Genomic DNA, 14,373 nt, shown 5'->3' with positions numbered 1-14,373 from the left:
TCCTGCTGACAGCCAACCCTGAACATTCAAAAAATCTGAAAGTAAAATCACAGAGGTGAGGAGTTCCCTAAGTCACTCTAAAGCAGAGTGACTTCATTTGATACCTCATTTGAGAAGGGTTATTTTTTTTGCACTATTGGCCACTTTAAAAGCAATTTGTAGCTGTGCGCCTGTATCACGGCATGACTGTAGAGTGCTAACAAGGGGCCAATCATGCAAAAAAAATGTAACTTCTTTCTGTGCCCAGTGATTCTTAAATCGGAGCTATTAATTACCCTAAGCTATTAGGTGACTAATAGTGAGGTTTGCAATTTTGAGCCTAATCTCTTCATAGTTCTAAGTAAATAATTTTGCAGAAGACAGAAGAAGTATTCCCCTTATAGATTGTTGTCCCTCAGCTCTTTGCAACCTTCTTACCTGACCTTTTATACCCGTACTAGTCATTGCATATTCTCAGGCTCTTTTTTCCCTTGAGAGAACCTTCTTAAAATCTTCACTGTAAAAAGAAATATCCCTTTCTTTTAATTCTAGCACCTACAGATAATTTCAAATTCCCAACAGATTCTTCAGATAGGTGGTAAGAGGGCAGAGTAACCTGTATTCCAACCTTTTTCTGGCTCTCAGCGACATTTTTAGCTTCAGTGCTTTAATGGAAAAAAAATGTGGTTACAGTACTGCTCTGAGTTCTTAGCCAGAACCTAGGCCAAACCAAACTTTCTTGGCAAATGTTTTCTGGGGCCCCTGATTCAGTGGAAACTTTACCAGAGAATCATTTTATTTTGAACAAGTTTTCCGGAGAAATATATGGGTATAAAAATGCTTTTCCAAAGAGGACTCTAAGTCCCTAATGATATTTGAAATACTTTTTTTCTCTAGAATTTCCATAGATTGTCCTCTTCCAGAAGAGCGCTTAAACATCTTCTTAATTCTGATAGACTCCAGGAAACTGAAGAATACCCTTATGTGCTTTGTTGAATAGAAATGGACATATATGCTATATGCTTAAAGTTCTGTACATGTTTATAGAAGTGAGTAAAAGACCCAGGTTTGGCATTTGAAACTTATTATTCCTATTATGCAAATTCTGGATTTCAACTTTGTGGTTGGACCCAACTTCTAGTTGTGCTTAGAAAAGTCTAGAACTGTCAGTTCTTTTCATTTTCAAGAAAGATAGAGCCTCGTGCTTTGCTTCGCGGCTCTAGGGGCACCAAAGTGAAACTCCTCGAAGGAGTTTTAATTTGCTGCACCCCAAGTCATTTAAGGCATGTTACACTGCCGAATTTCCTACAGTGGCTGGAATTAATGCTCAATATGCCACCGAGGCATACAAACACTGACACCATTAAAGCAGTGCAAAAGCATTTAGCCTGCTTTAAAGTGTCATGCACACACGCCTCCCGTTTCGCCTATGCACGGCCCATAACTCAGTAAGTACAACCTTAACTCTTCACCTCTGTGGTTTTACTTTCAGATTACACCAAAATAAACACAATGGGCACATCTAAACAATAGTGGCCAGGGACAGAAATGCCACTTACACTGGTTTAAGTGATCACGCAGAAACTGGTTTAAATCTGGAACAGAGCAGAAGTTCAGTGTGCACAAATCAGTTTCAAAATGGATGAAACTGGTTTAAGATAAACCTAGTTGAATGTAGTATCAGACTTAAGTGACGTAGGTCAAACCAGTTTATCAAACTTCTGTCCCAGACCCCTTCCTGGATCAGAGTCCCCCAACATTTTGCAGTCCTGGGCTGTGCTGTCTGTTCCAGAGAGCAGGACTGGCCTCGTCCCTCTGCTCTCTAGCAGCAGCAGTGAGGGCAGGCTCACTGGCCTGCTCACTGCAACCCCCCCTCCCCTTCCCCACCAGGCAAACCATGGATGGGGTCTGGGAGGGGGGGTTAAATTTCCCTTCCCCCAAGTAGTTGGCTTCCCTGCCCTGCTTACTTAGTGCTGGCTGCAACTGTGGACTACAAATCCCAGAGGCACCTGGAAGCAGGAAGAGGAAGTGATGAGCAATGCTGCAGAGTCCCACTGCTGTAATTCTGGACTGCAAATCCCAGAGAACTCAGGGGCAGCAGGAAGAGGAAGCAAACACACAGCTCATGCTGGCTACATGACAGAGAGCTGTGCTCTAGTGCCCCCTGGTTTCTAGCCTGAGCCACTGCAGGCATGTGGCTGCATTGCCTGAATCAATGGTAAATGTCTGTTCACTTCTGTTTCAATTTAATCTCTGCATCTTAAATTAACCTGCAAAGACTGAATCAATTCAGTCTCAGGGTTTTTGACTGATTGTACTTAGCCTGACTGCACAGTAGCCTGATACTACTGTGCAGTAGTGTCATGTGGCAAAAATCGTACCAATACAGTACTGCAAAGTAGTATTAGGCTACTGCACAGTAATGTCACTGAAAAGGTGTTGCTGACTCTATTGTACAGTAATTCTAGTTACTGCTCATTTATTTAGTATTTGCTTATACAAGTACTAAATAAATGCCTAGTAACCACTGTGTAGTAGCATCTCATTTAGATGCGCCCAGTGTGACCCAAATAATACTAACAGTTACAAAAAAAAATTCTTTTGAAAATTTTCTCTTTTTTTCCTTTTTGATTAATTTAAGAATCCATTATTTAATTTTATTTGTTGGATAATTACTAGAACAACAATTACATGGGGAACTGTTTTCATGTCTACAAAGTGATGTCGGCACCTTCAATGTATAAACATGGTTTTTAACTTCATAAATTGAACATATTATTCAACTGCAGAAAATGTGGTTCAGACTTAATATTGGCATACAGTCTTTGAGCTTTTGAATTTATTCTGCCATATTACAGAAAAAATAAGCTGGTAAATCATTTTAGGTGAAAAGAAGAGAAAATAAAATAGAAGTTCCATTGTAGGGTCTTATTTTTGTTCCTTAAATAATTAAAAATAGGTGGGTGTTCTTATCCAAATAAATGTCACAGGCACTTTGGCCTATTTATTTAACTAGTCAGTTATTCGTTATGTATTTGCTGAAAAGTGTTGCATCATATTTTTGTGTCCTTGACCACAGACAGTGCTCTCAGATCTCCAAAACTAAGCAGGTTTAAACTTAAATTGTTGTGTTCCAAACCAGAAAGGCTTGATTTTTTTTTTTTTTTTTTTTTTTTCTTCAAATCTTGGATAAAATGTTTCTTATGTTTTTCTATGCAGAGAGTTAGGATAACTTGAGAAGTGTTTTATGATAATTACCAAGAAACTGATACAATAGAAGCCTTTTATTCATGAGTATTGTTATTACTATTAGAGATCAAATGAGCATATTAGAGTGGAATGAATACTGCAAAAAAAAAAAAAAAAAGGGCAAGTCTCTCTTTTTTTTTTACTTTTTTAAACTTGTTGAAAGACCAATTCATTTAAATTGTGCTTATTCCTCATTTTGTATTTTAAATGAGCACTCGTACTCCTTTTGTATACTTTCTGTGACCATACTGTAAATGTGTAGCACCTTTACGTATATAAAGTAAAATTGGGAAGATTTGGGATTACAAGTAAATTAGATTGTGTTTGGAAGCAACTTCTGTTGTTTTGACCATCATGGCTTTGAAGATATTCAGAGCCATGAAGTCCATTTATTTAGAAACCTGGGCTAGCCAACTTTCCTTCTGCACATGAATCTGCCACTGTAGCACTTCCATAATCCACCACTCTGAATTAAAAAAAAAAAAAAGAATCTGAGAGGGAAGTATTTCTTTCTTATACCCATAAATCTTAGATTTTCTTCCCAAAATGAACTAGACTTGTGGAACAAGAATGACAACATTCAGCTCTATCTTAGGAACTGTTTTTTTGTAAGTGGAAACACCACAATTTCAAAGTCTTGTAGTATTGAGGAACAGGATGAGGTTCATATAATTGGAAAAGGGAGACTTTTTGGGAAAATAATAATCGCATTACTACACCTAGGAAGCTATTAGAAGTGGCTTTGGGGCCCACTTCTAAGCACTTTAAGTTTGGATTCATGATAGCTAAAGCATCTGACTTTACATGAGAAGAGAGAGAAATATGGTCACAAAAAATATTTAAACACTCATAAAAACCTCCCAATTTTTGGTAGCAAGTAATATACAGTGAATATATGCTTGTTTGTGGAGTGTACGGACTCATTGCATTCCAAATGCAGAATAACTAGCTAATGTACTCTGGTACCCAAATAACCCTAACTCTGTTCTGCATTGACCTTTTAACATCCCATAATTTGTTTTATCTGTATGCCCTCTCACTTGTAGCTTCCCTTTAATACACTTCTTGTTGGTATATTAAAAGACAGCTGTCATGGGATATCCCAAATGTGCAATGGTTCATTTTGGGGGATGCGGTTTCTACACACACAAAATATGCCCCAAAACTGGGCTAACTAATCTCATACTTGATCTCTATCAACGGCTAATAATAAGATAGGTTCATTTTTAGTTTTATTTGTTTGTATGAAATGTGACATTTGATACAAATGGGTTTATATTTTTGTATTTTAGCAGTCAGACCCACCCAATCAACAAATTATCACTTTGTGTATAGTCGGCTCTGGGGATAGAAACAGCTTCTTAGTTGGCAATAATCTGGTACATATTAAAGAAAACAGTATTAGAATACCTATCAGATAGGGAGAGAGGTGGTAATTATGTTAGTCTGAAGTCAGGAGGAAGTTGGGACAAGGTGTTAGTCTCTAAGGGTATGTATAGATGTTACATTTATATCCATCTAACCCTAGTGAGGTTGATCTAAATATCCATCTGTGCAGGCATTCCAGGGGGTTAAATGAGCAAAAAAATGGCAGGCCTAATCTTAAATTAGTTCAACCTGAGGAGGGAATTCAGGCTGGAAATGGGTTAACTCAATCTAGGTAGTTGGAACACAGTCCTGGGGCTGGGAAAGCTGAGCTACTTGCCCCAGCCCTGGGACTGTGCTCTTCCTACCCCTCTGACCCTGACTGGGCTATTTTTAGCTCCATGACCCCCCACCCCCAGATGAACACCACCACACGGGGACTCACCCCTACTCTCACAGACCTGGCAGACTCCCTGCACCCCCTCCGAATCTGTCTGCCTCTCTTCCCATCCTGAATTAAAGTGAGCTGCGTGGATATAGACCGGGGCATGTCTACACATGATGCAATGCCACTGTAGCAATGCACTATGGAGACTTAGCATCAGTTTGGGACCAAGCTGTGATGCCGCAGCTACGTCACCATAGCAAAGCACTCCCTTGTTATAGCATGTTGCTATGGCAACATAGCGCAGTAACAAAGGTGCCATAGAGACACTTGTAGATGCACCCCAGGTGAGGCAAACATCTGCACACACCCTAAGGCAGAGAGAGGTAGTTAGTCATGTTAGTTTGAACTCAGGCAAAAGGCATGGTAGATTTTTGCCTTACTAGAATAACTAAATCGGATTTGTGTAGCATAAGATTTTGTCAGAAGAGGATTTACGTCATCAGATGCTGTCTCTAAGGTGCCATTGTGCCCTAGCTTCTGCCTACCTATGGGTAGGAAAAAAATTTCTGGGAATTTTTACAAAAAATAGCACATGTATCAAACAATGGCCTGGTGCATATGAAAGAGAACTCTATTAACATGCTTTTCAGGTAGATGCCAAACTTCAGATGTTTATCTAGGCAAAGGATTTCCATGTATCCCTGGGAAATAGAAAGAAAGAAAGAAAGAGAAGATGTACAGCATTTAGAGGAAAGAGGGAATTCAGCCAATGAGCCTGGAGGCTCACCCAAGAAGTTAGCAGGATTTCTGGCTTCTGGAAATGGAAGACTGGGAAGCTACTTTAGGTTAGAAAGTAGCAGTGTAGTATCTCTGTTTTGGCTTTTGTATGTTTATCTCCAAACCTAACAACTTCTTTCTTTTGTTTATCTGTGTTATGCAGTAGGCCTGTTTTGGCTTTCTTTACCCTACAGCTTGGTCCTAACAGTGATTTCAGGACAGCTGGCAATGGGAGAGAACCTGGAGCTCTGAGGTCACCCCCGGGTGAGACCAAGGTTTGTCATAACAACACTATTTTCCGTTCAGTACATTTAATTTATTAGTTATAATTCCCCAAAATTACTGCATCCCCATGACAGATAAGGTTCTTTTGGTAGACGTGTTATCTTTTATTAGACCAACTAAATAGTTGGGAAAACTTGTAAAGGATATAAAGGAAACAACCAAAAAAATCACTGCTGTCAACACATGATATACTATGTGAGCATTGCTAGAATGGTGGTAGAGAGGAAGGCTGAAAAAAAGCAGGAAGCTATTTGTGGGGTAGGCCAGAGTTCATGTCGTGACATACTGCAGCTGATTCCCATTTTCCTTTTTAAAGTGTGTAACTTATTAGGAATTCATTTGGAAAAAAACAGCACAAGAAGATAGGTTACCCCTTGTTATTTAGACAATTATGAACTAGCTATCTTTTGCAGCCACTAGTTCCTTCCAGTGAGTAACTGGCAATAGTTCAGGCATTTGGTTTTTGTTGCTTAACACAATTGTCATGAACGTTGATTCTTTACAGAATTTCTACAGTATTTCAAGTTTTTTTTTCCTCTCTTTTAAAACAAGGATCCAAAAGTACAAAGGCATTTTTTTCTTTCTTTATCTGTTTCTCTTTGCATTCTTAATGGCTTATCTTCACTTCTTCTCATCACAAAACTGCATGAAACAGTAAAGCTATCAGACTATAGGGAATTCATCAGCGAATCTAACAACCCAGCCAACAAAATCACTATATAACTGGAGTTACTGTACTGCACTGTATCTATAGCCCAAAAGCCAGCGTATTGAGCCTCTATGCTACCCAATAGTCGACTTCATTTAGCTGATAATCATTTAGGTAAAGTTCACTTCACTCGCATAAAGATAGGATAATGAGGCTGCATTAAAGGGAGGGCGTCCATTTTATGACCTCCAACTTGGAGCTAAGGCACAGACAGCTGTGGTACAGTTTCATCAACTTCTAGTCCAGCTTACATGGGAGAAGAGCTACTTTTAAACACAAATCTTCCAACACTTACCTTACTCTTCCAGAAGCTTGTACACCTTGTACATCAGTCATTCTCCTTGGAAGCTGTTTTTACAGACCTAGCTTCAGAGTGCAGGATCTGAACAGACACCTCTGTGTTGTGTTTTTTTTTTTTTTTTATCACCCGTAATCCACACTTAAACATCCCATGTATGACTTAAGTGAAGGCTCGTGTGCCATCCAATATAATTTTCCAAGAAAAATTGAATTCCCAAGATTTTGCCAGCTATATCTCCCCTCAAATAAATTTGGTGAAAAATCGGTAAAGTTTTAAAATTATGGCGGAAATTCTGATTTGTTGAAATTAAATGTGAAACTCCCATTGACTTCAGGATTTTGCTGTGGATTTTGGAAACTGATGTTGCAGTTTGCTTTTGAGTTTTTCTAATGCTTTTTAGATTTATTCTACCTATACAACCAGCTTGGTATAGGAACATCAGCTTTGTTTTGTGTAGGCTCTTTTGAGGAAGAGTTACTCTTAGTATTTAAAAAGTATAAGCATTTATTTTATGAGCTGACAGTGTGCAATGCATTCATTATGTGATCATTTTCACTTCAGTAGAAAGGAGGTAGTTGATCCCGTTAGTATGAAAACAGGCAGAAGGCAGAGTAAGATGGCAGTATAAGTGATTCTATCTATTATACTTAGTTATGAATTATGATAATACAGACTGTAGGAATATTTTACTGGTTTGTTCTTTCCATTCCTTGAGGAAGGGATAATTTTGTAGTATAATACATTACTAATTTAAAGAATGTTTTAGTATGTGGGTGCGTCTACACGTTCATTAATACACTTTTGCTACTGCACATTAAATTTAGTACCTATGGACACTTTTTTTTTATATGTTCTTGGGGGGTTGGGGCGGCGGCACTTTAATTAGAGCAGCTCCAAGGGCAACTGTAATTAAAGTGCAGCCATGTCTCATGTATCTGCATCCCCATGTTTAAAAATGGTGGTGGGAGGGCACTTGAACTAAAGTTTGCTTGATGAGCTTTAGTTCAAGTGCCCCGGCTGCCATTTTTAAAGTTAGTCCCAAATCAGTCCACACACACAGTGTTACTGTGCAGTAAGGTGTCTACCCTTGAGTTACTGTGCAGTAACTAATCAGTCGTAAACTTGATAGCTGCATAAAGCAGGTATCAAATTTATGCTCAAGTCAGTTTAAGTCACCATATTTACTGTGCAGCACAGGCATGAACATGTAGACACATGCCCATACTTTGCAGTAATTTTGGTTACTGCATAGTAAATACACATGTGTAGACATGTCCTCTGGAGATAATTTTAACTGTAAACAACTAGTGGGAAAAGCCAAATTTAAATTTTTACCACCATTAGAAGGCCTGTTGTTTTATATAAGTATTAGACCAGGGCACTTATGAGGAAGGAAGAAAGATCTTACAAATAAAGATTTTTTTTTTTTAGAGTAATTTTGTTAAGTTCATTGAAAATTATGTGTACAGAAGATTTATGAAGAACCAAACAGAAAATATAGTGAAATCCTAATGACTTCAGTGAATAGGGTATGTATAGATATGGTTAGGATGATAGAAGACAGATGAGAGAACCATCTCTGGGAAAACCATTTGAATGGAGTTCTTCACCTTGGTTGGTGCAAAGTTGATGGTCAAATAATATTGAGTAGAACTTACGAGTTCTTAATGCGAATGACCAGAAATGGGAAATGTGCTTTTGGCAGAAAGAGATGGTAGAAATTTTGAGAACAGTCAGTGATTTCCAGTCTATAGAGCTAAGGAATAAGTATGTACAGGAAACCCTTGGTATTCGCGGGTTCAATATTCACAGTTTCAAATATTCGCAGATGCTGAACCTGCATTTTTAAATACATTTTAAACACTTACTGGAACTCCTTGGGCGCTCCGCGCTTGCTGCTGCCGGGCTCCCACTGCCGGGCTCCTGCCATCGCTGCTGGAGCTGTGCCCCACCCCTAACCGTCGGGGGCACTGTGTTCATGAACACCGTGCCCTATTCACAGTTTTTGCCATTTGCAGGGATCACGGGAACATATCCCCCCGCGAATGGTGAGGGTCACCTGTATATAGGCTTCCTACCTGGAAAATAACCCAAGATTAAAATTTTTTTTGTCTACCTATTGTTGAACATTGTGTAAATAAGCAGCCTTAATCACATTAGTTACTACTTTTTTAGTGTTGGGGTGTAAGTGCTAGTCAGACTGCAAGTCATCAGTAATGTATTCTACAGAAGAGCCTGCAATAGGCTTACCTCTTCATTCATTGATAAATCAACAAATGTGCATACTATTTATTTTTCAGACTGAAATATCTTATCAAAGGGAATGTTTATGGTTGTTCAGTATAAATTAAGAGGTGCTACATATATAAAACTAACTTGTATTTGGAGAAAACAAACAAAAAAAAAGTCAAGTTGAAAATTTGCAGTTTGCTTTTGCTAGAACTAAAAATTGTTTTGATAGAATTCAAAGGAGGGGGGAAAGAAAATGCAATCTACAGCATACCTGCTTATAGTCAGTTGGATGGATGTGATTTCAATAGCTTGAGAGACTTAATTTCTCACATTTAAATTGTTAGTACAAACAGTCATGTGTAACCACATAATTTCTTATTTTGAGTGAAACATGCTGAACATTTGTTTTTACTATAGGTAGCTGCTATTACTATTATTTGCAAGAATGAATAGGTTAACATCAGTTTGTTCTTCAAATATCATTTAATGGTAACTTCATTTTACCTTTCTAAAATTCCTCTTGAAGTTTTAATGCAACATAATATTTTATTTCCATTTCTAAGGTACTTTGCTGTCTGTATTTAATCAACTGCCAGTTCCCCTGCAGAGGTTCCCTGAGATGAACTATTCCTGTTCTGCCTGTATATATTGGTCTTAATTCTGCAGCTCTTAGCTCTTATACAGATGCAACTCCCACTAACTTTGTCAGCCAATGTTTAACATAAGTATCCCTTAAAAAGCCATGATATATTATAACCAATAAAAATGGCAAACGGTTATTTAGGTCTGCTGTATACTTTCTCTTTTCAATGGTGAACTCTTTCATCAATCAATGTCCTCTATAGCAGTGCTAGCACCACGGCATTCATAATAATATGGTCACTCAAGTTTGCATAATTAGCATGCTGGTAGCGTTAAAGTTTGAGCATAAAGTTTTCTTCAGGAATCATGAGTGATGCGTATGAGCACTTGCACTTTACATCCTTGCATATAGTGTATTTGCCTCCAAAGGCAATCAGTATAGAGTTTGTGTGAATGATGTAGAACCGAGAGAGGCTGTTTGAAAATTATTCTTATTACAAGAAAATGTCTTTTAGACTAATCCAAATAGCTGTGTGTGTTTCAGTCATAGGGTGAAGAAGAGACATTCAACCAAGACCTGAAGGCTGGCTCTTACTGATATTTTTCCGTCATTAAATGTTTACATTGCTGTGCCAAGAATTTTTAATGTGCTCTTTAGAAGAGGTATGTGGCCACTACTGTCTGCAAGATGAAATCAGACTTCTATGGTATTGCTATTACATTTTTTTAACTGGTTTGTTTATTGTAATGCAGCTAGGCTCTGTAGCTACAATTGAAATCAGCTACAACCAATGCTAGAGGAATTTATCTTTTCACAACTTAATGCTGTATTTCACAGCAGCTTTTAAGCTGTGCTGCTTCCAGATCCTTATCCAGATGTAAATATGTCGCACAAACAGATCTACTTCTATATGTAGAGGGGTTGTTAGACACTTTCTCCACCAAAGCTTTGGGGAGGGGTGTCTACCTATGCTAACTGGCCCAAGCATTTTAAACTAAGCAATTGTCTTCCCAAGAAATATGTCTTCCCAAGAAAGTCCAGTACGTCAGTATTAATCACTCTCATGGTCACTTGTGTAGAACAGTGATTTATCATAGAAACAATAATACTTGGTGATCATGACTTAGGGCTAGAATTAGATGTGTCAGTAATTGGTTGTTGCTTTGTTTGGCTTATTTCGGTCTATGCTAAATCATTCCACTTTCCCTAAAAAGCTTAAATATTCATTGGGCCAGACCAGAGAGAAGTGACTCTCTAGTAGGTTATCAGTTAGGACACTTACCTGGGATGTCAGTGACCTGATTTCCATTCACTGCTCCAATGAACAGTTAAGTATTTTATACAACAAGGGCAATTTAGCAGGAGAAGTTGTCTCCAGGGTTAATACACTCTCTTTGGAGCTGGGAAAAATTGGTTCAAATTACTTTTTTGAACCAGGAATTTGAACCAAGTTCTGCTTTTGAACCCAGGTCAGTGTCCTGTTGCTGACCTGTTGGGAATAAAGGGAGCATGTCCGCCTCAGTTTTGCAAATGGCACTTAAATCCTGCAGTAAATCTAGCTATCCCCTTCCCCCCCCACCCAAAAAAAGAAAAGAAAAAGGTCATTCTGGAAGCTTCTGAAATTAAGTGTTGCCACATATTTCCAAGGCCTTTTCTTCATTCTTTCACTTGTCCAAAACTCCTTGAAATTTTAAATGAGACTGATTTCCCCCCCACCCCCCCAGTTGGCTTAAATTTCCTGTTAGAAAAAGCTAATCCAACCTAAACTAGAATTGGGAGATCTAGGCTTTTAGTCTCAATTCTACCAGGAGGTTGCACTGTCTTTTGTAAATAACTTTTTACTTTGTACCCTTAATTTCTTTGTATATAAAATAATGGGTATTTATACACAGTTTTTGAATTCCCTGGGGATCTATGTTTGAATAACCCTTCTGCCACGAAAGTTTTCCAGATATAACTTTATTTATGCCTTCTAACAGTAAATTCAAGAGACTTGTGATCTGTCTTCTGGCTGGATCAAGGATTACAGCACATTCTATTTCGTTCGGCCAAGAAGGAAAGTTCATAGATGGGGCACATCTTTCTTGATACACATACATACCATGTATCCAGATGATTCATGCATACATCCCCTATTAATTTTAGTGGGAATTACTAAACAGAGACAGTCATGGGAGAACAGAGCCTATAATCTGCATGCCTGGAGGACTGGTTTTGAGTGATGGATGAACCATGCATGCTTTCAAATACTTCTTACTTGGAAAAACTACATAATACCCTCTATTACCTGGTAAAATCTTGTAATAGGGATAACCTATTAAAACATGTTGGCAGAGTCTTTTATCCTATCTTGTGTAGAAATACCTGGTGATCATTTATATTTTCTTCTTCCAGAGTACAGCACTGGTATTTTAAACATTTGCTGCTTTCTAAAGCAATAAAATAAATCTCTCTACAAATCTGGCCATCCTAAACATCATCAGAATTGCAGGTTATTGCATTTGGATTACACACACAACTTTCATTCATTAATGTTAGCAGGAACAATGCAAGCTTATAATTATCTCTGATAATTTGCAAAGAAATATATTTTAATTTTGTTTATTTTTTCCAGAACATCGGCCATTGCTTTTGGCTTCCTGTAATGTTAGATGGCCCCCTTTCATTGATCATGTAAGAATAAGCTTCTACAGGGGTGGATCCAGGGGGTTGCTGTGGTATGGTTACCCTGCCTCCTCCCACTAGCTATGTCCTGCATACACAATGAGCTCTCTGAGCTCACTAGCATGTCAGTGACAACTCCTGCACATGCCATGATCTCCTTGAGGATAGAGGGTGACCACTGGTGGTGTTTGTCATTCCTCTCATCCACCTAATGAATTCAGTGGGAGGGGAAAAGAGAGAAAAAGCAACTGCAGTGACACTTTTTCTGGGCTTTGGAGCTGTCTGAAAACAGTGCTAAGCATGGCCACTACTTACCCCTCTCCTCTTTTCTCCTAAGGCTGAATTCAGGCATTGGGTATGAGGAAGGGGAAGGGTAAACAATAGCAGTGCTCACCCCCTGGGCTCCAGAGCTGCTTGAAAGCAGGAATCTGGGCAGATCTCATGCTGATCAGTTGGTGAGCTCAGAGAGCTTGTGGCACATGTGGTACTCCAGGAAGAGGCTATGTTGATACACTGTTAATATTAGAGACCTCACTGGTATCCATAATCCCAGCAAGGGGGATACAGCCACACTTGCTGAGGTGTGACACATGCAGTGAGCTTCCTTCACCTGTGCCACACCACAGAAGGGGAGGTGGCCACACCCCGCTTGCTGTTATACTGGGTTCATCCATGAGCATCTCTGGACATGCATTATATTTTTTTCAAAACATTATAACATTTATTTTAGATCCATTTAAAGAGAAATCTCACTGCGAAAGAAATAATCACCATCACATGGTTCTTACTGTGTCATAATTTATGCAGTATCATGGTAATTACAATTGTATTCCATGTTATGGGTTAATGAGCTTCAGTAAAGTGTGAGTCCTGTGAAGTGTTGCGCACTCATGAGCTAGCACAGCACTTCAGCACATGCTTAGTTCTGCTGAAATCCTTAGGATTATATATGTCTTTAAAGTGAAGCACATGGTTTGGGGCTGTGCTGGTTTGGAATCGAAGTGCTCAGGAGCTTATGAAATAAAAACCTAGTTTATTACAATTGATACTGTTGAACTTTTAAATCACAATTTGAAGCTTACTTATCCTAGGGAACTTTTCTATAGCGTAATGTAATTAGTTTGTGATCGTCTCTTCTGTATTCAGTGTAACGTTTGATTACCTACAGACACAAGTGCATCAGGGCCACCTCCAAAGAAAATTAAGGGCCACCCAAGTGATAATCAAGTTAATGTGTTGACATGGCTTTGGCGGAGAGATTTAACTCCGGTCTTTAGAAGAAATCCTTACTATGCACCACATGTAAACACAAAAATGCCCAATGTCCAGCATGACTCACATAGAGTTATTCATACAAACCCAGAGATAAGGTATTTGACAAGAAAATGCTTTTGTGTGCACTGAAATTAAGAATGTTATATAATACTGGGAGTATCAAACAGTGTTTTTTAAGTCTCATTGAAACCATTCAGGGGTGGGAATTTAATGCCAGCTCCATTATCACCTATAAGGAGTTTAACAATGAGGCATTGTACACACATTGGCTTGGCTACTGAACAGGAGGTTTGAGTGTATCAGGCACCAGCTACATTCAGTCAAGTCCATGCCTGTCAAGTGGGGTACGTCTGTTAACAAAGCCATTATGTATAGTGTATTTTATACTTGAGTTAAAACATGGAAAAAGGAAAACATTTACAAGGTTTGCTCACTGGAGTGAATGCAGAGGACTAAAGAAAGCCAGGCAGTAATAGCTGTAATGACAGGTGCATAAATAGCACTCTTTCATCCACTGGTTTCAGAACATTTAAGCAAGGCAAATTATCTGATGCCCAAGGCAGGTA

This window comes from Alligator sinensis, unplaced genomic scaffold, assembly GCF_000455745.1.
Source record: "Alligator sinensis unplaced genomic scaffold, ASM45574v1 scaffold262_1, whole genome shotgun sequence".
Taxonomy (NCBI): Eukaryota; Metazoa; Chordata; order Crocodylia; family Alligatoridae; genus Alligator; species Alligator sinensis.
Note: the sequence above shows the minus strand (reverse complement) of the source record.